Source organism: Desmodus rotundus, chromosome 1 (assembly GCF_022682495.2).
Source record: "Desmodus rotundus isolate HL8 chromosome 1, HLdesRot8A.1, whole genome shotgun sequence".
NCBI classification, from domain to species: domain Eukaryota; kingdom Metazoa; phylum Chordata; class Mammalia; order Chiroptera; family Phyllostomidae; genus Desmodus; species Desmodus rotundus.
In genome coordinates, this window is record NC_071387.1 from 163,293,019 (window position 1) to 163,317,107 (window position 24,089).

The 24,089-nt window shown below is 44.0% G+C and overlaps 1 protein-coding gene across 5 annotated transcripts in view; it reads left to right on the top strand.

Moving 5' to 3' along the window:
* Positions 1-24,089, top strand: part of LHFPL2 (LHFPL tetraspan subfamily member 2) — a 145,178-nt gene that overhangs the window by 19,171 nt on the left and 101,918 nt on the right. For 2 of the 5 annotated variants that reach the window (XM_045197913.3, XM_053912337.2), the window contains exon 3: positions 5,634-5,822. The exons of the other annotated variants lie outside the window; for them this stretch is intronic. The gene's annotated coding sequence lies outside the window, so the exon portion shown is untranslated. The remainder of the gene's footprint in view (positions 1-5,633; positions 5,823-24,089) is intronic. 5 annotated transcript variants of the gene reach the window in all.

Consider the following 24,089-nt stretch of genomic DNA (forward strand, 5'->3'; position numbering starts at 1 on the left):
GATTACACATAGCTTAGGAAATTGAGATGTAGCAAGATTAAACTGATTCCTTAAAGTTGTTGGGGAAGACAGGCTTTCTCAGGCATGGGGTGTGGGTGATAATCTGTCTTCGTGGTGCCCCTGGAGTTGGGCAGAGCCTGGGCTGTGGGGAGGTGACAGCCCCAGTTGCTCAGCCTCCCTGGATGAATCAAGGCAACTGTGAAACAGAAGGGCTTGAAGTTGCCCCTCTCCCAACAGCTGGGAACCCAGCCCTCCTTCTGTGGCCCAGTGTCTCCTTTTCAGCGGGACATGCTGCTCGGAGCTCATCAAACGGGCAGTCTGTGTGTGGAAGTGCATGTGTGTACAAGATGTGGGTGTGACTGCAAGTTCAGGAGGGCTCAGCTGTCTACACTGATAGATCCCACCAGCCAGTGAATCAGGAGCTCTGCCACCGCCCAGCCTCATTTTGAAAATTGTAGCCCTGCTGTCAGTGGCCTCCGCCACGCAAACCAGGTCGTGCGTGTGCTGTGCTTAGAAACCCACGGTGGTCAGCCATGCTGCCGCTTGTAGGCTGGTACGGCCAGGCCTTGCTGTTCATTTATCTCCCAATTTAATGTCCCAGTTAATTCACAGACAAGATTTATCATTACAAGGGAGTTTAAAATTTCCTAATAGTCGCAGGACTTTACTTCAAGATGAGAAGTTGCCAAAGAGAATGCGTAATGTCAAGGAATTTTGTTCAAATTCGCAAACACTGACAGAAGAGGTGCCGTTGGTTGGTTTCATCCACCCACTCTGGTCCTGGCTGGAGTGGGGCGGGGTGGGGGGAGGCTGTTCTCTTTAAATTGACCTTTAGGCTTCACCACATGACTTTGATGTCCAGGGGCGAGTGTGCTTCCTCTGGAACCCTTGGCAACTGACCGCTTTCTGGTGGAATTTCTGTGCCACCTTGGGGACCAGGGTGGCGCGGGGGAGGCGACCCATTTCCTTCTTGAAATCCATTTCTCCCAACAGTTCCGGTCACTGGTTCACCTGACTTCTGCTGGTGCGGACTTTGTGCGATGTCTCCTTGCTTTTCTCCAGGAAACATGCAGTGGACATCCAGTCTCCTGGTGGGCATGTGACAAGCTCTAGGGTAACCCTGATTGATGACTACAGAAAGAAGTGACTGGTTATTGGCTTCCGCTCTGTGTTAAAGATCACAGGGCTTATTGATCTAAAGCAGGCAGGCGTTCTGCAGGCCAGAGGTGTGTCTGACCAGGTCTCTGGAGCAGCAGAAAGAATGATGACCACTGGCCAGATTATTACAGCTTGAGTAAAAAGACTAAACTTAATCTTGCACAGTGGCATTGATGGCTACTTTGTTTTTGGCGAAAATCGGGCCTTGGGAGGTGATTTGTGGTGGTGCCCTTGTGGTCCGGCATTGGAGCTTCCCTCGGGGGCCGTTAGCTGGCGCTGCGTTGTTCAGCACCTGTGAGCCTGTCCTGTTGAACGGTTCTAGCGTAGCACTTTGGAAGTGCGTAGTAAACATTGTACACGAAATATTCTTTGTGCAAAACCATGCAAATGACAAACAAATTCACTTTTTTAAGAATACATGTATGTTGATTGAAAACAGCGTATTTCGAATATCTGGTCTCGAGTGGGGAGAACCTGATTAGTTTCTTCAGGATTCAGACCACAGTGAGAGGGGAGGGTCTGACTTCCCAGCCATGAGCTTGTATGAAGGGCAATGCAGAAAGCCAGCCTCGTAGTGGAAAGTACTTTACATTGTCTCTTCATGCCGGCACATACTTTTTGTTTATCTACTTATTTTATTGCATATGAAGTTTCAATTCAGTAGGTTTTTTTTTAAGCAGTCTGGGGGACTAACTACAGTGGCAGAAAAGAATATTAATGGGGATTTACGTAGTAGTGTTCATGTGTCCAAAATTAAAAGCTGAACTATAATGGAATTCTGTATTTGGAGGGCTCCAACTTGCCAGAAAAATGTAATATGTTGGAAGATTGGTTCATATTTGTAATTTTCTTATTGTAAAGTGAAATAGTATATATGTATTCATTAATTATTCCTCAAATAAGGTATAACTCACGTAAGTACATTTTTATAGGGAGTAGGAGTGTGAGAACCCATGTTTGTGGTGATTTTGCATGCGTCTTGCTCCTCTTTTTACAACACAAGTCAGAGAAGTCTTTGATCTGCCCCGGCTGTCCTTCCTTCCATTTATACCTTTGGTATTTTCTCTAGTCAGCGGTCTCCTGCCTTTTTGGCACCAGGAACCAGTTTTGTGGAAGATAATTTTTCCACAGACTGGAGAGGGGGAGGAATGGTTTTGGGATGATTCAAGCCCATTACATTCAAGCTCACCTCCTCCTGTGTGGCCCAGTTCCTTACCGGCCTGGACTGGGACTGGTCCGTGGTCCAGAGGTTGGCAACCCCTGCTCTAGGTGATGGCCTCACCCGCTGTGCGCTTGCCCCAGAACCAGGATCAAATCTCTGACCATCAGCCCAGTTTAATCCCTCCATTTGTAAGGCCAGAACCTGGGGTCTTCACCAGAGGGCCACGTTCCTCCTCCAGTGGGGCCAGGCTCCAAGGATGACTCAGTCATGCCTTCTGGTCCTTTCTAGAGCCCAGTTGTCCTAACAGGCAGCCAGGCTCACCCCGAATGTAAACAGCTTTCATTGTTTGTGGCCTTAAAAGGTAAATGATTAAACACACAGGATTGGATTTTGTTTGGTGAGTCTGCGGCCTGTTTAAGTATTTTAACTGATTAACAAACATTAGAGAGCTGTATGTCAGGCTCTTTGGAGAAGAGAGTGTTTGGGAGACAGCGCTTCTCAGCCTCATTTGGCTGGGTCTGCGGTGGGGAAGACCCATCCCTGAGTCAGGCGGGCCTGGTGCCAGTCCCGCTCCCCATTCACGGGACCTATGACCTTAGTCAAATCACTTGTCTCTCCAGGGTTTAGGTTTCTCCTCTGTAAAATGGGGATGATCGAACCTGCTTTGTAGAATTGTTATATGAAGTGACAAAAACCTGTGTAAGGCACAGCTGGAACTCAGTAAGTGCTAGTTACTACCACTGTTAAAATAGGAACAAGTTGCTCTCAGGGGTGTCCAACCCCCCGCCTGGGGGCTGCATGTGGCCCAGGCTGGCTATGAATGCCGTCCAACAAAAAAAACGTAAATTTACTTAAAACCTCGTTTTTGCTCATCAGTTTTCATTAGTATTTGTGTATTTAATGTGTGGCCCAGAACAACTCTTCTTCTTCCAGTGTGGCCCAGAGATGCCAAAAGGTTGGACACCCCTGCAAATAATCCAGTAACTTCTGGAAGTGGCCTGGCTTGTTGCGGGTCAGCTGAGGGGCTCGAGCATTTTTGTAGTTGTTGTTTTCAGGCATCTCTTCCCATATCAAAGCTTGCTGCTGACTGAGTTTCCTGTGCGTTCTCTGGAGCAGACAGGCTCTGTACACTGGTGTTTCTCAGGGCTTCCTTTGCCTCTGGGATCAAAGGCGTTCTAGAGGGGTATTTGACATGAGGTAAAAGTAATAGTCACTTAAAATTAAATTAGTCCTGTGATCAGATGTGTGATGGAGGTTGTGTTCCTTGGGAGGCGTGCCTACCAAGCGAAGGCCATTCAGGGTGGTGATCTGCTCTGTGGGACAGCTAAGACTCTACCTCCTGGGTTAAACCTTAGTTGGAAAGGGGGGTGCAAAGCCAAACCCTTGCATGAAAAGTGTTTATGTTTGTCCTGGGAGAGTGGCAACACATCGCACACCATTAACGGGCCTGGCCAGCGAGCAGTCCTTTGCACCAACCCAGCGATGTGATTTATTTCACTGAGGGAATTGTGGTTTTATGTGCCGTGTATCGGTGTCATTGAAACCTCATTTAAAGAGGAAAATAGCAATTAATGTGAGAAATAGGAAATAGCTTTACAAATTTGTGGTGGAAGAGACCCAATAAACATGACTATTAGGGGTTCCCCAAAGGTGAACATAAGAGTTTATAAATGCTCTTTTCTGTCTGGGGAGTCGACAGCCTTTGGTTTGTAAGTATAAACCGGTGTATGACCGCCACAAACAGTGGGGCGTGTGAGAGGGTTCCTGCAGGGAAGAGAGTGACTCCATGGGACACGCAGGCAGGTTTCTGTGCTGTTTTAGGGACAGGTGGCAGTGGCCCGGGGTGCGTTTGGTCAGAGTAGGCCACTCTGTGTCGTTGCTGCTATTGTTCTCCTGCTGGGAGATGACAGATGGAAGAGCCTGCCACCAACGAGCAGCTGCTAATCTGTAACTCTGGCTGGGCCTGCATCTGCGTCGGTGCATAAACATTTTGGTTCATTATTTTAAGACACAAAAGACCAGAGCACGTGGGAGCCACTGAGTTCTGAATCCTCTAAAGTTTGTTTTTTGGTTGGTTGTTTGTCATTAGTAATACGGATGTGACTGGGCATCTAAATTAAAAGTGATTCTTAACAATTAAGCTAAAGAATGGGTTCATGATGAGAATTAGGATTTTCAGACTTTTAGGGGAACTCTTTTTAAAAGTGAGATATTTCAGTGGAGCCATAGCACTATGAGTGTTTAATTCATAGAGATTCAGCTGTACATGCATCGTTCAAAGAGAGGGAGATGGAAATAATGTGGAGCTGCTTGACTCAATTAGAGTGTGTGCCTCACAGCAGGTTTTTCAACCCTGGTCTTACTGACGTTTTGCACTGAATAATTCTTTGCTGGGGGCTGTCCTGTGCCTTGTAGGATGTTTAGCAGCATCCTTGACCTCTACTGAGTAGATGCCAGTAGAACTCCACTCCCCGAGTTGTGACGATCCAGGATGCCTCCAGACCTTGCCACAAGTGCTCTGGGGGCGGAGGGGAAGGTGATGGGAAGGACAAGATCATTTTGGCCTTGAACCACTGCCTTAGTGAGACGATGTACTTTTTAATCTCTTGTTCCCTCAGGTGATCTCAGTTCCAGGTCCTCTCCTACACCACCTTCCCTTACTGAATATGATTAAGTGAATAAAAGAAAATAAAAGCTCTGAGGCGTAGTGAGTATAAATTGCAAAGGATAACTCAGAGACAATGCGTTCAAAGCAGGGTTTTGCTCCTTAAGGGAGAGCAGTCCTAGCAAAAGGTCTCTGAGAAGTTTCTAAAGGCCAGAGCCATATAAAGTGAGTGGTCCATTTACACAGATTCTTGCCTTGTCAGTTCAGAGTTTCTTGGTAATAGCAGGGCTCATGGCCAATCTCTAAACTCCATGTCTGTTTACTGAGTCTGGGTAATACCATGGGGCTGTTTCCTTGTTGTTTTGACCAATTTTCTGGAAAGCAGTCACTCAGATTCCTTTTTTCAGGCTCAGTGTCCTGAAAACCAGTGATTCTGAAAATACGTATGTTTAAGGCTCAGTGCAAATCACCTTTATCAGAGTGTTTGTATTATTTTTTATTCAGTATGGCTGGGGAGGTTCTGGGTTTTCTCCTCGAATCAGGGTGAGCTCGTCACCACTCTGACCAGTGGTGTGTGACAAAAAGTATCATGTGACTTCCGAGGCAAGGTCTTGAAGGGCCATGCAGTTTCCGCCTTGTTCATGGGAACACTGCTCTTCAAGCCCTGAGCTGCCATTTAAAACGTCTACCCTGTGGCCATCAACGCAGGTGCTGCAGTGGCCAGTGTCAGCCGAACCCAACCTTCCAGCCCTCCCCACTGACGTGAGTGGAGCCATCTCGGACCCTCCCGAGGAGCCCACCTACCCACCGAATGCCACCTAATGAAGTCTGCCTTTGCCAACTGGAACAGAAGCATCAACCAGCTGCTCTTTGCCCCGGTTTCTGCCCCACAAAAATGTGAGACACTATAAAAAGTTGTTTTCAATGACCCCCATCCCCCCAAAATAAATCAACCACTTTGTCGAGTGTTCCACCAGAAAACCTGTTCTAGAAGCTTCTTGAGAGGTGGTTTGTTGGTTTTCCTAAAGAACTGTTGAAGGGTGATCATGCCCGTGCACACGTTTTGCCTCGCCCTGCTGACTTGCCTGCCTCTCTGGGATAGTCTATTTAACTATGAACCAATTTTAATTTTAATAAACATTGCTTAATAACAACAAGTAAACAAGCAAAAGTGAAATTGCTCTGGTTTAACGCAGAGGTAAGAGTCCTTGCCTTCGCCTGGTGCCTTATCCCAGATTATTGCTCTCCCATCCCCAGGCAACTTTTTGGAGCCTCCCTGAAGTCAACAATTTGAAAGAGATTTTCAGGTATTCTCACCAGATTAGGTCAGTTTGTCCTAAATCCAGTGGTGGGGTTGTAGGCACCATAAAAAAATGTTTCCTGGAAGTGAACAGCATTAAAGTGTAGGTGTAACAACTGCACCTTTGGGTATAGAGATGCATGTCCATGTGCTTCTGAACAGACAGAATGACTCTCCCCTAAGCTGAGCTGATTGGAGAGGAGAAGTATACAATATTTGAACTTTGCTCCCCGCCCCAAACATGAGAACTAAGAGCATCCTCGTGAACGTGAAGGTGCTGGCCCTTTTAAGAAAGCCCAGAGATAACATAATGGGCATCACCAGAAGAGAGTTGTGACGTTTCAGATTTTGAGGGCTGCATGGTGAGTTCTCTCAGGAGCCAGCGTTGCTTCAGGAAAGTTGGAACTAACGACCCTGCTGACAGCGGTAGTTTCTCCTTCCTTAGGGCAGGGGGCCTGGGGAAGCCGCCTCTTTGCAGATGGGCGCCAACTAACCAACAAGTCAGGGATGTCACTATTAACGCTGATGTCAGGGAGAAGAGTCAGACTCATATCAGGAACTATTGGCTGTATTATTGCACGGAGAGGCTGCGAGGAACAGCCAGTGAAAGTCCGACTTCTTAGGGTGAGCTGTGAGGGTGACCCACATCCTCTGTCCCTTTTAGCATCCTGTCCTTTGCTCTCCGGGTCATGTCCGTCCAAACACAGACCAGGGGTTAAGGAAGCTCAGTGTCTGTTGGCATGGTTCTGAAATATGGATGTGACTGCCTTAGAATTCTTGCCAAAATGCTTTTCTGGCTTTGTGATTTTTGTGTAAGATGTTCTCAGGAGCAATTCACAGTCAGAGTGGTTACAAAGTTATTCTAGGAAAAGTGGTTTGGATTTGCCAGGGAAATGAGAGTGGGGAAGGAAGGACCAGAGAGCAGAACGAAGGGTAGTGGGCGAGCAGAGGTGGTGGAGGAGACAGTGGGACTGTTTTGCAATGGTTCCTGGGTTTCAGAGCACGAGCACCATGGGGCCCCTCAAACCCCACATCCTTGCACCTGCTCTGCACAGGTAACCCTCTCTGTGTGGCCATCGAGGGGAGTTACCTTCAGATGGCCTTCCAGATGGCACCCCATTAGATGGAGAAGAGAGGGCAGGCTGAGGAAGGCATATGGCTGTTCTATTTCTTGGGTATCCATCAGCTTGGCCTTGGCTATTTATATTTTTAGAACCAAATGAGTGGTTCCCTTGTGTCAGAATATAGGTTCTTATTAATTGTAGCTCTAGGTTGTGATTGTGAATCCTGATTCAATATTTTCTAGTGCTGGGATAATCCATTCTTTTAGATTAGGCTGAATAAAGGGAAGGGCTTCTTACCATGCTTCCATCACGAGAACTGATGTGTACATTGAAGATTGCCTGGCGGGCCCTACATTAATTTGAAATCTGGGGTTTAGAGTTTGTGAAAGAACAGATTAAGAATGCCTACCATATATGAGTTTGTTTTTAGAAAACAGTTTTTTCTATTAGCTGCTGAGTCTTGGTGACCCTCCTCTCCTCTCCTTTCCCCTCCCCTCTCTTCTCTCCTTTTCTCCTTCTTTCCTTCCTTCCTTCCTGATTTCCAGCTTACATTAATGGTACTTTGTTCTTTATTTCTCTTTACTTTTATTGTTGACACTATTGCAGATGTCCCCATTTGTCCCCATCTTTGACCCCCTTCTCTGTGACCACACTGTTGTCTGTGTCCATGGGTCATGCATACATGTTCTTTGGCTAATCCCTTCACCTTTCATCCAGCACCACCCTCCCCTCTGACAGCTGTCAGTCTGTCCCACGTATCCATGCCTCTGTTGCTGTTTTGTTCATCAGTTTAAAATTTTGGATTTTTTTTAGTCTAATTACCAGTTTAACAATCAGGGTTTGATGCAGGAAAAGGGAAGAAATCTAGGATGTGTCTTCCCTTTGTCTCTTTTTCTCTCTTTCTTCTTTCCTTCCTTCCTTCCTTCCTTCCTTCCTTCCTTCCTTCCTTCCTTCCTTCCCTCCCTCCCTCCCTCCCTCCCTCCCTCCCTCCCTCCCTCCCTCCCTCCCTCCCTCCCTCCCTCCCTCCCTCCCTCCCTCCCTTCTATGCTTTATAACAGGCATTTCTTGTTTAAATGTTCTTGATGTCCTTTTCATTTCCTTTTCTGTTTTCTCTAATGCTTCTCCACTGGGGCAGGGCCGACTGCTTTCCCCTTCCCCTCCCTCTTCCACATACCAGGGGTGTTTGGATCTGGGAGGGGGATTAGTCTGCCTGAAAGCTTTTAGGGCATAGGGACCAGGAACCCTAAATGCCTGTGTAGGAATCGCTCCTGAAATGTTAATACCACCCACATCGTAGATACAAGTCAAAGGCTCTTGTGCAATTTATGGTGGAGAAAGAGTCCTGCACCTTGATTTATAAACTGTGACTAACCAAGATAAAACCAGCTAGCAGAGTCAGCTGCGTGGATAAAAGGCCAGGCTGCCTGCTCTTGAAACCAGCTCTAACATTTACCAGTTGGGTGATCCTTGAGAAGTTACTTAAAGTCTCTTTGCTTCAGTCCTTTCATCTGTAAATTGGGGTTGATAATACCTCACAGGTTTTCATGGGGATATTATTGTTACTTCTTATAAAATATTCTAAAGGGTCTTAAAACCTTCTCCCTGTACCTAAATCTTTTAGACTTATTTTTTATTTTCCTAAACATGGGTTATATTGATGCTTATGTTTTTATATTTACCTAGCCATTATGAGTTGTGCTACAATTTTAAGTTCAAATATAACAAAACAATTTCTTAGAGACTTACAATGAAATGGATAGTCTTTCAATAGAAACTAAGTTTGTGTGTCAGCTATTGTGAAAAATCAATAGTCATAGTCTGATTTAGGACTGTTTTTCTAATTCTAGAGGTGGAGCTGGAAAGTAGATTATTTTTCCTTAAAACGAGTGGGTTTTACTCAGAGGCTCAGATGCTTCGAGTATTGGTCAGAAAAAGCTTTCTGACTTCTCCCGCTCCTGACTCGATAGCCAGTAGGAGGTAGGTAGAGTTGGGCTAGGAGCATTTTGTCTATTGGACCCTTCTTGCTAGGGGCCAGCTAGAAATTGTCCTGATTCTTTGGCAAAGCTCCAGACCAGCCAGGCCAGTCTGCCCATGGGCATTGAGGGAGACCAGAGCAGATTGAGGGCCAGGACTGTCCAGGCATATTTTACGTCCAAGGACTTTTAAAACTTAGAACTTAAAATGAGCCGCCGCATCCTTTTGCTACTCTATCTGCCAGGAGGACCTTAGGACCCTAGGGGTGCGGGTGGTGGAGCTCACTGGGGAGGAGAGGCTAGGGTGAGCATATCTGTCCCTGAGCCATTAGTGGACCGTCCTACATGCATTATGAAGGATGGCTCTTTGCTCAGCCTTAATTCATTAGGAAATTACTGTCTCCCCAGCTCGTTTGGTGCCAGCTTTAAGGGCACTTTACATGTCGGACCAAGTGCTGCCATAAAGTGGAGTCCAGTGCCTTCAGGTCAGCCCCTGGCACCAGGCCTCTTGAGCCGTCGTGACTTAATGGGAGCTGGTTTTGCAGAAGTAACTCTGGGTGTTGGGGCAAGGAATGGCAGCCTTTGTGGAGAGGAAATGTGCCAGGGGTAAGCAGTTCACTGCTTATTAGTTTACTCTTTCGGCCAAATTATTTCTGTTGCTGTTAAAAATTAATTTTAATAATTGCTTTTGGATCAAGCTGTGAATAACGGAGCCAAGTTTTCATGCCCAATGAACTTTTATAGGAGACTCTCCTCTCTTTATGGTGTTATTATGAGGAAGATATTTGTAAAGCACTTCAACTGTTTTAACAGAAGGCACTAGATAAACAGTAGTCATATTTTCAGAGCTTTGGGAGAATGATTATACAGTGCATTCCAGTTCCAAAAGATGCAAATCATATGCCTAACCATTTGCTTTAGTGGCTATTTTCCTATTTTTAATTTCTAAAGAGAAATCTGTCCAAAAGACTAGGGTGGTTTTTATGTTTCTGTAACATTATTCAACTAGTTAAAAAAATCTCTTTATTCTGAAAGGAAATGTTTTTACAGTATCAGAGTTTGAATACTAATTAGAGAGTAGGAAGTGCTTCATTGTCAATGAACACCAGCTTTGCATTAATTTGTAGCAAAATGTCTAGTGAAAGCACAGTTCTTACTATAAAAGAGCACAGTTTTTTCTTACTATTCTGTTTGGCCTTTTGGAGGAAAAACTCCAAAAAATAAAAATTGTTGTTCTCTTGTTTCAGAGAGAAATACACTCCTTAGAAAGGAGCATCTTACAGTGTCCTTTGGGTTTTTAAAGAGTGAAGCACCTACTGTGTGTATGTGTGTGTGTGTGTGTGTTTGCTAGGAGCTTGCCTGTACCACATGTGGGGAAAATGGAATTAGAAAAAGAGCCTGCTTTTGTGGCCTCAGTGCCTTCTGAGTTTTAACAGTAGATTTGCAGTAAAACTCCCACACCATCCGTTATACACCCAGCAGCTATCAGGATTGTGAAATGTGTAAATTAGGCTACATTCACTCCCTGCTTCAAATCTAACCCTGTCCTGTTGCACACAAGTTAAAGTCCGAATTTCTTGTCTAGACACACCAGGACTGGTGTGATTCCATCCTGTTGCTTCACCAGCCCCAGCTCATTCTGCTCCAGCCTGGAGACCTTTCTGGTCCTCAGCCACCGAGCTCCTGTCCCACTCGGGGCCTTCACACGGGGCTGTTTCCACTGAAGTGCCCTTGACCCAGTCTCTGGTGTGGTTCCTGGGGCCGGGGTCTCAGCTCAGCACCACTCCTCAGGCTCTGGTATATCAATTGTTGAGAAGAGAGGCCAGGAGCCTCACGGGCCGGTGTCAGATGGTGATTCTGGTGTCAGATGGTGATTCTTACCCTATCAGGGTGTAGAAACTAAGACGGGACAGAGTTCAAGGTTCAGGCTGATGTCCACTTTGAAAGTCTTTCTTCAGTGCCTCAGCCCACATTGACCTTGCCCTGCTCTGTACCGTGCTTGGAACCAGACCACACAGTTTACAGCTACCTACCTGCCTCTGGCCCAGCTGACCGACCGTCAGCTCTGCTGGCTGGGCAGGGACAGCTATCCTTTGCTTGATAAACACTGCATGTTTCCTTTGGTTTGGTTCCTAGTGCCTTGGAAAAATATATGCCTCCTCTCACTTACTGGATGGCTTGTAGCGATTCATAAATGTTTTTTGGCAGTCCTTAAGCAATGACACCTTAACTGAATCTGAGCTGCACTGAAGATAATTACTGCCCATATTTTTGATGGTCGTCGCACACATATACACACTCACAACCTTAGATACATGATACTGTATTATAAGGCATTTTTCCCCACAATAAGTTGTGGTAGTCTGTGTCAATAACTTTAGATACCTTCCTTTTAATATTTGAAGAATATGCCATTGTATGAATGTGCTGTGATTTAACTAATCTCTTATAGGTGAAATAGTTTCCCTGTTATGAATAAAGCTCATTTAACCACCCTTGCACTACACTTGTCTAATTACCCGATAGGATAAATGGATTAAAACTGCTGAGTCAGAATGTAACTGTTTTGGATTTTCATACAGGTTGACAAACTACCTGCGGAAAGGTTGAGCCATTTTTAATTATCCCATAATAAAGGAAAGCCTCTTGTTGACTTTCGTTAATGTTATTCTCTAGTGTATTTTAAATGATAACATTTCCCAAACTTTTTAGCTACTTTTTTCCTCTTGGCAAATAGACTTTGGATAACTAATTAAGGACAGGTTTAATGATTAATTTTGTAGCTTCAGTGGTTAAAAAGCAACAACGTATATACTGGTGGGAATTTTCCCTTCCATTATTCCAGTGGGTTATGTTTTTAATGCTCATCACCTTGGACGGTAGACAGTTAAAATAGCGCCCCTTTCAGTCTTTATTTTGGACAATCTCTCATGCTCCATATTTTCATATTACTCCTAAAACTTTGTTAAAGAGAGCTTTTTGACAGGAAAAGTAGCAAATACTATTTTGTAACTTGATAGGGATTAAAAAAAATAACTCCTGAGTTCTGATTTGGAGGTGTAATCTCCAGAGAAGTATCCCAGCTTTTCTACTAAAGAAGCACTGGCTTTCAGGACCATCTCTGGTTTCTTCTAAAGTGTTTTCTGTCCTCGCTGAAATCTGGGGGAGTGTTTCCAGATCCACGTGATTAATGAGCTGTTGTTCCGCCTCTTTGAACTTTATCTCCTTGATCTCATTTGTGGGTCCCCTGGTGTCACCTGAGACTTTTTACCAGTTCCACGTTAATTGCTTATCTTTCTTTTACACTTTTTGGAGTTCATCTAATGATAAGGATATCAGGTATCTTCTTAAAGAGGTTTTTTTTAGAGTGTGTTCTTTAACTGCCCAGGGTGATTTAATATTTCAAGTTCATTATGTACGCCTTTGGGCATTATTACAAAGATCTACGAAAGGTAGACTTTGCCTGGTGAGATTATCGCAATAACAAGGCATAGACACTTTTAGGGGAAAAATAAACAACACCAACTTGGTTTTTTTTCTTTAATTTAAACTTATTTGGAATTTGAAGGGATAACTTTTAAAGTAGTTTTGGGGAGTTTTCCACTATCTTGTCTCCTCATCAGGTAAATAAAGCCTTCTAGAGTAGAGACTTTTTGTGTTGAATTTTGATTTAAATGACGGGAGTCACCGGCTGGAGGGAAGGGGTGGTTGCAAAGATGGTAGTCCAGGATAAAGTGGGAAGGAGAGCTGGGAACCAAGAGGGGCGTGTAGCTGGCGTGGGCAGAAAAGACATTTTGGAGGAGAATGGAATAAACATTGCAAATTTTATCTGTGATTAGATCATGGATTATTTTTAAATGTCCTTTGTTCACATCAGAACGGCAAAATATAAACCCAGGGGAGAAGATGTGCCACAGCTTTAGGGTGGACTGGTAAAGAGAGACAGGGCTCTGATAGACTCAGTGGGGCTGCTGTCTTGTCAGGGCTCAGGTTGCAGGGTGAATCAGAATGCGGGGGCTTCCAAAGGGGCCGTTGAGTAAAGTGCTCGCTCAGCCATCTAGCTGAGTTCCAGGGTTACCTGCTGGAGGAGGCTGCTGTGTGACAATTACTGTTGTTTTCCAGTAAGCGGCTGGAGTCCCCCAGCATCTGGTATGCTCATGGCTAGCTGTATGGAAATGACTCTTTCAGGACACTAAGGTATCATTTAATGAACTGTTCCTTTAGTGCTATTTAATAACTTACAATCTTAGTGCAGTAAGTGGTAGTTAATTACTGACTCTTTGAGCCACTGGGGAACGATTTAGTAATTACTGCTTGATTGCTATTTAATAAGTTTCTGTCTCGTACATTAAATAGCCCTGAGCAGTAATTCATGGCCTAGTCCCTGGTGGTATAAAGAAGTTAATGCCGCTTCTAGAGATGCTCATCTGAAACCAGATGGTCACTTAGGCATGGGGAAAGTAAAGATATAATAATAAAATCTTTCAAATCAGTGATTCCCAGACTTGTGGATTTCATGGACCAATGTTTTTCTTTTAAACGTTTAAGGATATACATACGGATATTAAATTTTTAATTTTGTCAATTTTTGTTTTCCTGAAGAAACCTGGCTGCAGCACACTGCCTAGAACATAGTGAGCTCTTGGTAAATGTCAGCTGAGCTGAATCAAGATATGCATTCTAGGACAGAATTTTTGCTGGTGACACCTGTTTAATTTTCTCATTGCTTCATCAGAGCTCACATTGGACATGTTAATTTTGCAAAATGCGTCATTGAATGTTGCCGAGTAGAGAAATTTCACTTTATATGAGGGTTGTGAGGGTTAAATAGCAACTGTGAAAGCTTTGGAAGGACCTCAGACTGGGCTGTAAATATAAGGTAATTAGTATTGTCTGCTGACAGTTCTATCCAGATTTAATATAATCCAAAGATTCTATTGGGGGAGTTCTAAAATGTGGAGCTAGTTAATCCAAAGATAACCAGTCTACAGGTTGTTGTGTCTTGATTCCTAAGTTAAATGTTATAACAGATCAAAGGAGAAAGTGAGTCAGTAAGAACGATTTAGTTCCAATGGATATTTATAGTAGAAGCATAAAGACACTGTCGGAGAGGCCACGTGTATACGGTGATGTGCCAGCATTCTGTTTAGTGTAGGTGGCCATCATGGTCATGATGGCTTAGAAGACCCTCAAAGACCTGGTGAGCATTTTGAAGGATGGTGGAAGTGATGATTGACAGCCTTGTGACACAGACAAGTGGCCCATGAAGCAGGCTCCGTCAGCGCCATCTATTTCCCAGACATAGGACGCCCTGTGCAGAGGCTGGGCACTGCCTCAATGCTAATGCGTGTCCTGCTCCTAATCCTTGTCAGCTTTTGAAGTTGCATCGATGGCCTGCGTGTCCTGAGAATGTCTGCTTTTGTCAGCTAATCAACAGTTAATTGAGACACTGTTCATTAAACGACTCTTCCTAATAATGTTTAAAACGTAACTGAAGCCCTAGGCAAGCCATGGCTCTGCTGCCTGGCTTCAGAGGGCCATTAACATGTGCCAAGTCGGCATGGGGCTGTGGGACCTTTTCTTCCCGGAAGTCGTGGACACCTCCTGTCACATTTTCTGACAAAACACATTTTTAAAAATGAGTTTTCAGACACATCATTTTGTACAAGCTCATTCAGCAAATTACTGAACTATGAAATTGTGTAAACACATTATTCAGGCATAAAGCGAAGTACTTTCTGCTAGAAAACTCACCATGTCTTTAACCCTAGTGGTTTAGTAGCATGGGTTAAGCAGAAGGAATTCAGAGAGCTGGTAAATGCAGGGAATACAGTAAACAAAAAGGATTAAAGGAGTGTTTCCTGAGCAGCACTGATGTAGAAACTCCGACCTCGTTAGTCTCCGTAGGGAGACAATTGACTTTTTTCTAAAGCCAGCCTTCAAGAAGCTACAGAGCAGACAGGTATTTAATAACACAAATTCAGAAATGAATTGCAATAATCAAAGTCATGCCTTTGATGTTGGCCTGAATACACATGTTTCTTTACTCACACAGCAATCTATTATTGGTCTCTGTTTTGACTTTTGACAGTTTGTAATTTATTTTCCAGCAGCTTTTCAAACACCGTAACAGCAAACGATAGCGGATTGAATTCTCATGCATGTCTTCGGATTCGGGTTCTGAAATTGTGTCTGTATGGGGCTGTTTTAATGGTTTCAAGTGGTGGGTAAATCCTGTTGCATTTGAAATACTTAGCACTATTGTAATTTTACATTCCATACAGCTGCACGAACCACATTCTGCTCACTTTGAATTGCTCATTTAGTGTTTCACCATCTTGTATGTGCTAGTGTGTTGTTCAACTAGCCCCATATTAGGGTATTTGAATTTTCTCCAGTTTGAGCCTGGCATAAATAAGCCTGCTGCACACATCTTGAAGCAAGTTGCTTTCTCTCCATTGGGGTCCCCTCTTGGGGATGTTTCCCTGAAGAGCGTCGCTTGGTAAAGAGTGTGGACCCTGTTAGCTCCTGTTCATAGTGCTGCTTGCTGCCAGGGCCTTCTGAGGGGCTACAAAGAGGAAGAAAGAAATGATTGGAAGGAAAAGGGACTGTCTCTGAGATTTGAAACCTTTTACTGGTAAGAGGACGACAGTTTTCAGATCTCTAAATCGAGGCTTTGCTTGCTGTCAGCTAATCAGTACATGAGTTCAGTGTGGTGGTTAAGAGCCCAGGCTGTGGGTGAGCCAGGCCTGGGTTCCGATCTGTTGCTTTGCCCCTCTGAGCCTCAGTTTCCATCTTCATAAGATGCACCTGCCTGGTTGTGGGCGGCGGCGAGGTTAAAGTGAAGTAACGTGCTGTAAAGCGATGAATTGGCACGGGCCTGGCTCTCATTCAGTGCTCAGGAGCCGGAGCTGCTGGGATTTGCTCTGACTGGGGGGCCTGTGGCAGCAGACCTCTGGGTTGGGGTCTATGCGGGGTTAGCAGGTTGTTCCCCAACGTCCTTGTTTGGGCTCTAGGAGCCTTCTTGAGGGTGTCCACGGAACTCCGGGTCTGCGTTCTTCTGCCTGAGGTAGGTTCTCACAGTTCAGCCCCTCCTCAGGCTTATATAGGAGTGCCTGTTGCTGGTGAAGGGTCCCACCGGCTGATGTATGTTCTTTAAGAACAAAGGAAGAACTAAATCTAATAAAGAGTATCAACTGTCTCTGTGTAGCAAAACTTTCGGCATTCCTTTCCCGTACCCTACTTTTTGTTAGAGTGAGAAAGGAGAGAAGTTGAGAAGGATGTGTTCCTATGCTATAGTCCTTAACTTGAATAAGATGCCTTTAGAGAAGCTGGCAGATGGGAATTGTAAGTTGCTTGGTTTTGTTAGAAAATATTGCTCCTTTCATTTTCTTGTGACATAATCAGGAATCTTTCTATCTTAAACCACCTAATTTTTAAAAAGTCAAGACGTGTCAGGGTTATTTGGACCTTGATTTTTCTTCGGTTTCCCCTCTTCGCTGCTGTCGTTGTCCCTGAACCACATGTGTGTTTGGGGGCAGTGATTTGTCATTCTCCAGAGTGTGTATCAGATGTGCCCTTTTCTAGAAATTTCAGTGGAAACTCTTAAACGTGGCACCATATTTTCTTGGTCTTTTTAGGGGGAGAGTCTAATAAATGTGTGTGTTCCACACAAATATATATTGTAAAAATTTTACATTTTTTGGTTTCAAGGAGTTAAACTCCCCACCCACTTACTCCTTCATAGTAAGTGTTGGGGTCCAGCCACGACACCAGGGATGTGGTGACTACACCTGTGTTGCAGTTCACCTGCTGGGTGAACTGAGGCTCTGAGGAACTTGGCTTTCCCGTGAGGAGACTAAAGGTTTGGAGAAGCAGCGCCCTCTCCCCTGGCTTCTCTTTTTCCTCCAGCCTCACCCTGAGGGATGCGCGTGAGGGGTTGGAAGGTTTTGTTTTTGTTTTGTTTTTTTACCTTCTCATGCTGTTGAATTCATTGGTGGTATACCTTGGCTACATGGAGATGTTGATACTGTACTTATATTTAGTCCTTATCTGTTTGTTTTTTAAGTACAAATATCTCCTGGTATACCTTGGCTACATGGAGATGTTGATACTGTACTTATATTTAGTCCTTATCTGTTTGTTTTTTAAGTACAAATATCTCCCTGTTAACGAGTCAGCCTAACTCACAAGGGCCCTTCACTGCAAATCGTAACTCATAGACACACCGGAGAATAATTTGCATTGTTAGTGGGCACTTATCCCGAGCAGAGGAATTCCGTGAATGATCCGGGACTTGCGCTCTTGGGACCTTCTGCTCTGCCACCTGCTTTATCAGTGATGGTTTTTGTGAATGTGGTAGAGTCATCTCAGCTGAAATCAATCTTAAGGCAAAGCAAATCACCCTTCCAAGAACAGGCGTTTGTTCTGCTACCTTATCCTGACAAAGAAGTCAAGGGTCCAAATATTTATCATCCTCAGTGACATCTCATTCCTCCTTTCATCACCAGACCAAATGGCAGGAGTTGTTCCGTTTAATTGTCCTTTCATGGAGTTTCCTCCGGGCCTTCCCTGCCTGCTGTTACTTGATCTTTCAGACGTGGGTGCCCGCCAGGCCTGCGGGGTCTGGCAAATGGCAAACCTGCTGGTCAAGTGTTGAGCAGATTTAAATGTGATTTCTTTTATTTTTTAGTATTTTTGGAGTTTCGGTTAATTTTTTCTTTTTTAAAGCAGGTAATTTGAGTTCAGACACAGGCCAAAATAGAGTGTAGTCCTGGCCGTCTGCTATTTATGTTCGGTCGTGGAAAAAGAAAGTATTTTCTCAGCCAGGACATCTCAACTTCATTGGATTTTGTTAGTGATATCCCCTGAGAGGGCCTGCTTGCCTTCATCAGTCATTTTTTTCTTTGAAAGCTTTTAAGATTTGATTTTTGAAACTCAAAGTAGAGACATTATCTTTTGACTCAGGTTGTAACTTTAGCTTCTCTTTTCATTCCTCCCAACACCAAACGGAAGCTGTCTACTGATTTACTCTGCAGCTTCAGTATGGCTCTACATGGGGAGGCTGAACACGAAATAACAAAGCTTTCTGTTAGCATGGGTATCTAGTTTGCTCACATGACAAGACTACATCTGAAACGTTTTTCACTTGAAAGGCTCATCCTAAAGTGAAAACTCTCTTTAGTTCTCAAAGTGAAAACCTTTAAAATTTCAAAACTGTTTAGAAATTTAATAGGTGCAATGCTCTCAACTTTCATTTTTTCAAAGTGACTGTCACTCATGAAAAAGCTCCCTTTATTTGATCTCCTTTGTCTCCCTAGGAAGCAGCTCTTTCTGAAGAATATATTGCTTGCTCATCATTAACCTAAGTGACAGATAAATTGCACGTCACAATTAAGATTTGCTTGGTCATTTAAGATTTTCCTCTAGTCAGAGACTTCACTCTGAACAGCCACTTTAACAATTCTAGTTTTTCAAGCAGCATCTAAAGAGAAATCCAGAAACTGCCAATAATTAAAAACAAATCCCAGATGTGAGGGTCTGAGAAGCATTCGGGACGGCTGAGCAGTTACACCTGCAGAAGGACATCTCCATCGTGCCACTGCCTATGGCAGGTCACCAGGAGACAAGACCCCAGGGCGCAGCCGTACGTTTTGAGGCTTGTTACATGTTCAATCCTTGAACTGGCAGGCAGAGCCTGTGTCAGACCTCTGGTCCCTTTTTAATAAAGCTCTGCCTGCTAAGAGGAGGGTTTACCCTTGGTTTCTTAATCTTGGGGATTTTTTATATCTAAGAATCATTGAAGTCTCAAATAAAATCAATTGTCATAAAACTCATAAAACTAATAGCACCTGGAAGGACAGAGGACCAAAGTCATACAAGAACAACAACAAACTTACCACTGTGCCGAGAAAGGGCTGGGGACCAGCGCGGTGGGCTAGGGGGCTAGGTGCAGCAGCTGACGGAGAGCTCTGTACCTCCTGTGACTTGTCGCTTGACAAACTAGGGATAACTGGACGTGGATTCTCCAACAAGTCTGTGACTGAAATGACTGTGAGTTCAAACTTTGTGAAATGAGACTTGCTTGTGTTTGAGGACTTTGCACAAATGTAATAATGCTTATCATGAAAACAAGATTTTTTGTTTTTTGCTTTGGAATGTTATTTGAAATACAACATGGAAGAAAAGAATTCATGAGGTTATTGGCTAATTAGTGGACAGACATTCGTGATTATCCATTTTCTCATTTGAGAATACTTGGAAAAGCATTATTCTGGAACTTCGCTAGAGTGCTTTCTCTACCAGCATGCCACGTTAAACGGATCTGTTCTGATCAAGGGAATTAAGTTGTTGTCTGTGAAAAGAATCTCATTGTCGGGTTGCCTTAACCCAGGGGTTCCCAGATTGTCTGTTCGTGGTGCTCCAAGCGTCTTGATAATTCTTTCTAAAGAAATACCAAACAGTTTTGTTTTTTAAGTAGTCAAATACAAACAATCTACTAAGTATTTGCTCTAACAATCTAGTTGCCATTAGAAAATGTAATACATATTAATTGAAACAAAACCATTTTCACTTTATAAAATTTTAAAATTTATTTCATCCTTAAATAACCACTGGCATTTACTAGTGAGATGTGTCCACCCGTTCAGCACTCAGTCCTTGGAATTAGGTTGGGCACTTCCACCCTCAGTTCCTATTCCACATCGATTTTCACCTATACTTAGCTTTTTATCATAACAATGGCAAAAAAACCCCACTTTCACAAAGATGTTGTCATCAAAGGAACGTGATACAGTCTGAATTAACTTGAACTAGTTGTCTGTAGAGTGTCCAACAAGCCTCTATCTTTTCTTTGAAAAATGTAAACACCCCTTCACCCTCCTGTGAGTTTGCTGTGGCTCTCCTGGCACCTTGGCATACGGGAACGCTGGCCTTAACCTGTATTTGTTCTTTGTAACTAAGTCAGAGTTGCCTTGAAGAACCTGTGTATTTGTTTAACTGCATTACCCTAAGCTTGTCTTCCACTGTTAGTTTGTTGTTGCCAAATTGTGGTGAGCAACAAAAGCATGATTAATTTTGTTTGGGATGAGTGGGTGGAACCCAGGCATCTGTATTTTTTAACAAGCTTGCCTGTGATACTGGTGCATACGAAGTTTGAGAATCACTGAATCCTATCACACATCCTCTGAGTTTAGGGACCATGTGGCTGTTCACTGAAACCCCTGCTTATGTCCATCACGTTGGCATAACTGCATTTGACAAATGTTCACGGACTGCATTGAACTTACGGTCTCTTACTTCCCTTCTCTCTCCTTCCCAACTTTTATTTCCTTTTTTTAAAAAAAATTTCACTAATTTATTTTTAGAAAGGGGAAGGGATGGAGAAAGAGAGTGAGAGAAACATCAATCAGTTGCCTCTTGAAGGCCCCCAAAGGGGGACCTGGCCTGCAACCCAGGCAAGTGCCCTGACTGACAATTGAACCAGTAACCTTTCAGTTTGCAGGAGGATGCCCAACTCACCGAGCCACAACAGTAAGGGGCCAACTTTTCTTTTGTTGTGTCTCTTAAAAGGGACAATTTCAAATAATATTTGCCCTTTTATCTATCATCTACCTTGCCAATTACTTACTCTCCACACACATCCTTTCATCCTGTTGGGTCTGCCTGCTCACATCCGCTGAGACGCACCTGGCACGTTTTTGTCCACTTTTTCTTCTGTCCCATGCTAAGAGATGCAAGTTTCCTAAGTGGGAAAAACTCCAGGATTAGGAGGAAATTGAAAAAATTCATTTGTTAGGTTAGAAGAGACTTAGGTTATTTTTGATAAGTGCTCCCATTTTAGAACTGAGGAAACAGGGAAGAGATGGGATGGACCTGAGGTCACCCAGGAAGTGAAACGCCAAGCTTAGGTTTGTCTCCTGGCTTCATGCCCAGGGCTGTTTCCACCCCATCCCAGGCCCATCTGATGTGTGGGGGTGGTCCTGGGTCTTCTGTGAGTTTTCCAGGTCCCCTAGGTAATTCTGTGGTGGAACAAGGGCTGGGATTTTGCTTAGCTCTTTGCCTGGCTTACACAATTATCATGTTTATTATGTTACATATTACTTTGTGATTTATTTAGTACTTACAAATTGAATTTCCTTTTAAATGTTTGAATTTTGGTTTTATATGAATTTACAGACTGTGGAACATGGGCAACTTACAGTCACTTACTTTTTGTGTTTTATTGGGAAGAAGGCAAAAAGTTGAGAGCAGAAGAGGTTATCAACATTACTATAAAAGGAGGAATCTGCCTTTTCTGGATGTTTATTTGCAGAGTAATCTACCTGTGTCAGAAGGTGCCATGTTGGTCTTGGCCAGCATCTGCCTGCTCAGAGCCTCCATCTCCCAGATTCCCAACCGGGTTCTGAATGGTTGGGCTCTGACGGACCTGACCGTGGGGCGGCTGTAGGAGACAGTGTGGACAGGTCCTTGGCACTTTCACCCAGAATTGGAGTGACGAGACAAGAATCACAAGGATCTCCCAAGGAAAATCAGGAATTTTTACTGTGCTTCTCTTTCTCACTTCGCTGGTATGTTTTAGAAGAGGTAAAACCGATTTGCATTAGAGGAAAGCTGGGCACGGTGTGACTCGCGAAAACTGCTCTTGGAGCTTTTGCGTCCCAGGGCTACTTACTTCATCAGCCGTTCAATCACGCGTGCGTCCTTCACTCCTTAATTCAGTAGAGGTGAGACGTCTCTGTGAGGTCCTCCTCCAGGCAGCTTCTCATCTGCCGTGAGATGATGCTGAGCTAGGTTATCTTACCCGGACGTGTGTGTCCTACAAGTCCAGCTTGTTGGAACGAGAACCCATTCTCATTCCATCTTTCTTGAGAAGTAATCTCGTAGCTGTGTTGTCTTCTTAATTCAATTTCAAATAATATGTGTCTGGCTTTAATTGTAGACATTATAATATCATAAAGGAGGAATAGAAATGTATAATTTGGATGTTGGTATATGAGGTTGGAATATGAGGTTGGTAATCATTTATAATAGCTCCTGTCACCCATTTCCTCATTTCAGTCCAAAATAGCTGGAGAATTGAGAGTGACACTTTCTTCCCCAACACCGATGAAAGAGTATTTCAAGTTTATTACCTACTATAATCAAGAACAAATATAACCGAAATCCACAAGCGAGAGTGCTATTACTTAATACCGTTATTGTTCATATAACCCTCCTTTTCTCTTAGACTACCCTTTGCCAGAAATGTTCGTAAGGGGAAAAAATGCTATCAGTTTGAGTTTCTTTTCTGGCTTTTCTTTGTCTGGAATGCCTCTTAAAGAGAGGCCATTCAGAGGCAAGGAGTGCCATGGATTGTCCTTGTGCCATCTGAACAGCCAGGACAGCTCATCATGCCTCTCGTTCCCAAGATGTCACCCACCCTGATAGAAAGGGTCCACAGACTGCGGGTGGCAGAGACCAGTCTGCTCGCTGTACTCGGTTACCGTTAAGCACTGACGTGGCTTAAACTGGATTTGACCTGGTGCTTCGGATTCAAGCCAATAGGTGACTCATTATTTCAAATGTTTGGTTTGTGCTGTTATAGTTGAAGCGTTCCGTAAGGAAAATAGAGGAGCCTGCTGTAAAAATACAGTCTGTCTCCAGGAAGGAGAATCCCTGCATCCTGACCGGGGGTGGGCCATCTGCGCACGGCTTGTCCAGTTTCTTTTACCTTAGATCCTGGTGTGAAGCAGCCCAGGAAAAGGTCCATCTGTGCATGCATAGGTGGTGTGGCTGAATATTTTTACATTCTTGAATGTGAGAGCAGAACGAGTTTTGGATGAGGCTTGCTCTCTGGTTGCTGAGAGATAGCTGTCCCCCCTGAGGATGGGCCAGCCAGGGGCTGGTCACCAAGCTCCCTTCTGCAGGAGGAAAGAACAGAGAGCTCGCACCCCTTCAGAAGGCTAAGCTCATCACATGGTTTTTCTCTGAGGTTTGAGATGTGATGTGTAATTTATGGTCATTGGAGACTCTCCATTTTCTATATGTGATTTACTAATTTGGGAATGTTTGGCTTTCTAGAATCAAAGAATTGTAAAATATCATTTTTTAAATTAACTTAAACTGTGTTTTTAAGTAAAACATTCTGCTCACACGTAGATGTGCTGCCCATAGCTTTTTGTCTTTTTTTAAATTTCCTTGTGACTTTGTTCTTAACTAGCCCAGGGGAACACTTACAAAAACTTATTGAAATTTCTCCCCAAACAGTATGGCAAAGAAACTTTTCAAGATCTGTAGCACGGTGGCTATGAATCTACTATTGCATGCCAGTGTAAACTTATAGCCACTATTACTTTATTATAGAATTTTGATTAACGTGTTAAGGCGTGACTGTGTGTCTGATGCTTGTTTTGAGAGCTTTCAGCTGGGTGAATAGTAGCTTCTGTCTATTGCGTATGTGCCAGGAGCCCTATTCAATCCTCATGGACACAGTACACAGCATATATTACAGATGCAGTGAACAGCTAATGCTCAGGTTAGTTACATGCCCAAGGCCACACAGCTAGGAAGAGCTGTAAGAGCTGATGTCTTACTGACACCAGCCTGACTGGGAAGATGTGTCTACACAAAGCTCTACTGCACCACTCCCCCTAAAACCAAGGAGGGCAGAGCTGCCGTGCTACACAGTGCTGAACATACATACCTGCAGCTTCTCTGCTTGTCTGGTGACTTGCCTCTCACTTGTCTAGTGACGTGTAAACAGCCGTTCTATCAGAGAAGCAGCATAATGGTTAAGGGCAAGGACGGCTGCCTGGCTCCCACTCCTACTAGCTCTGAAACCTTGGAC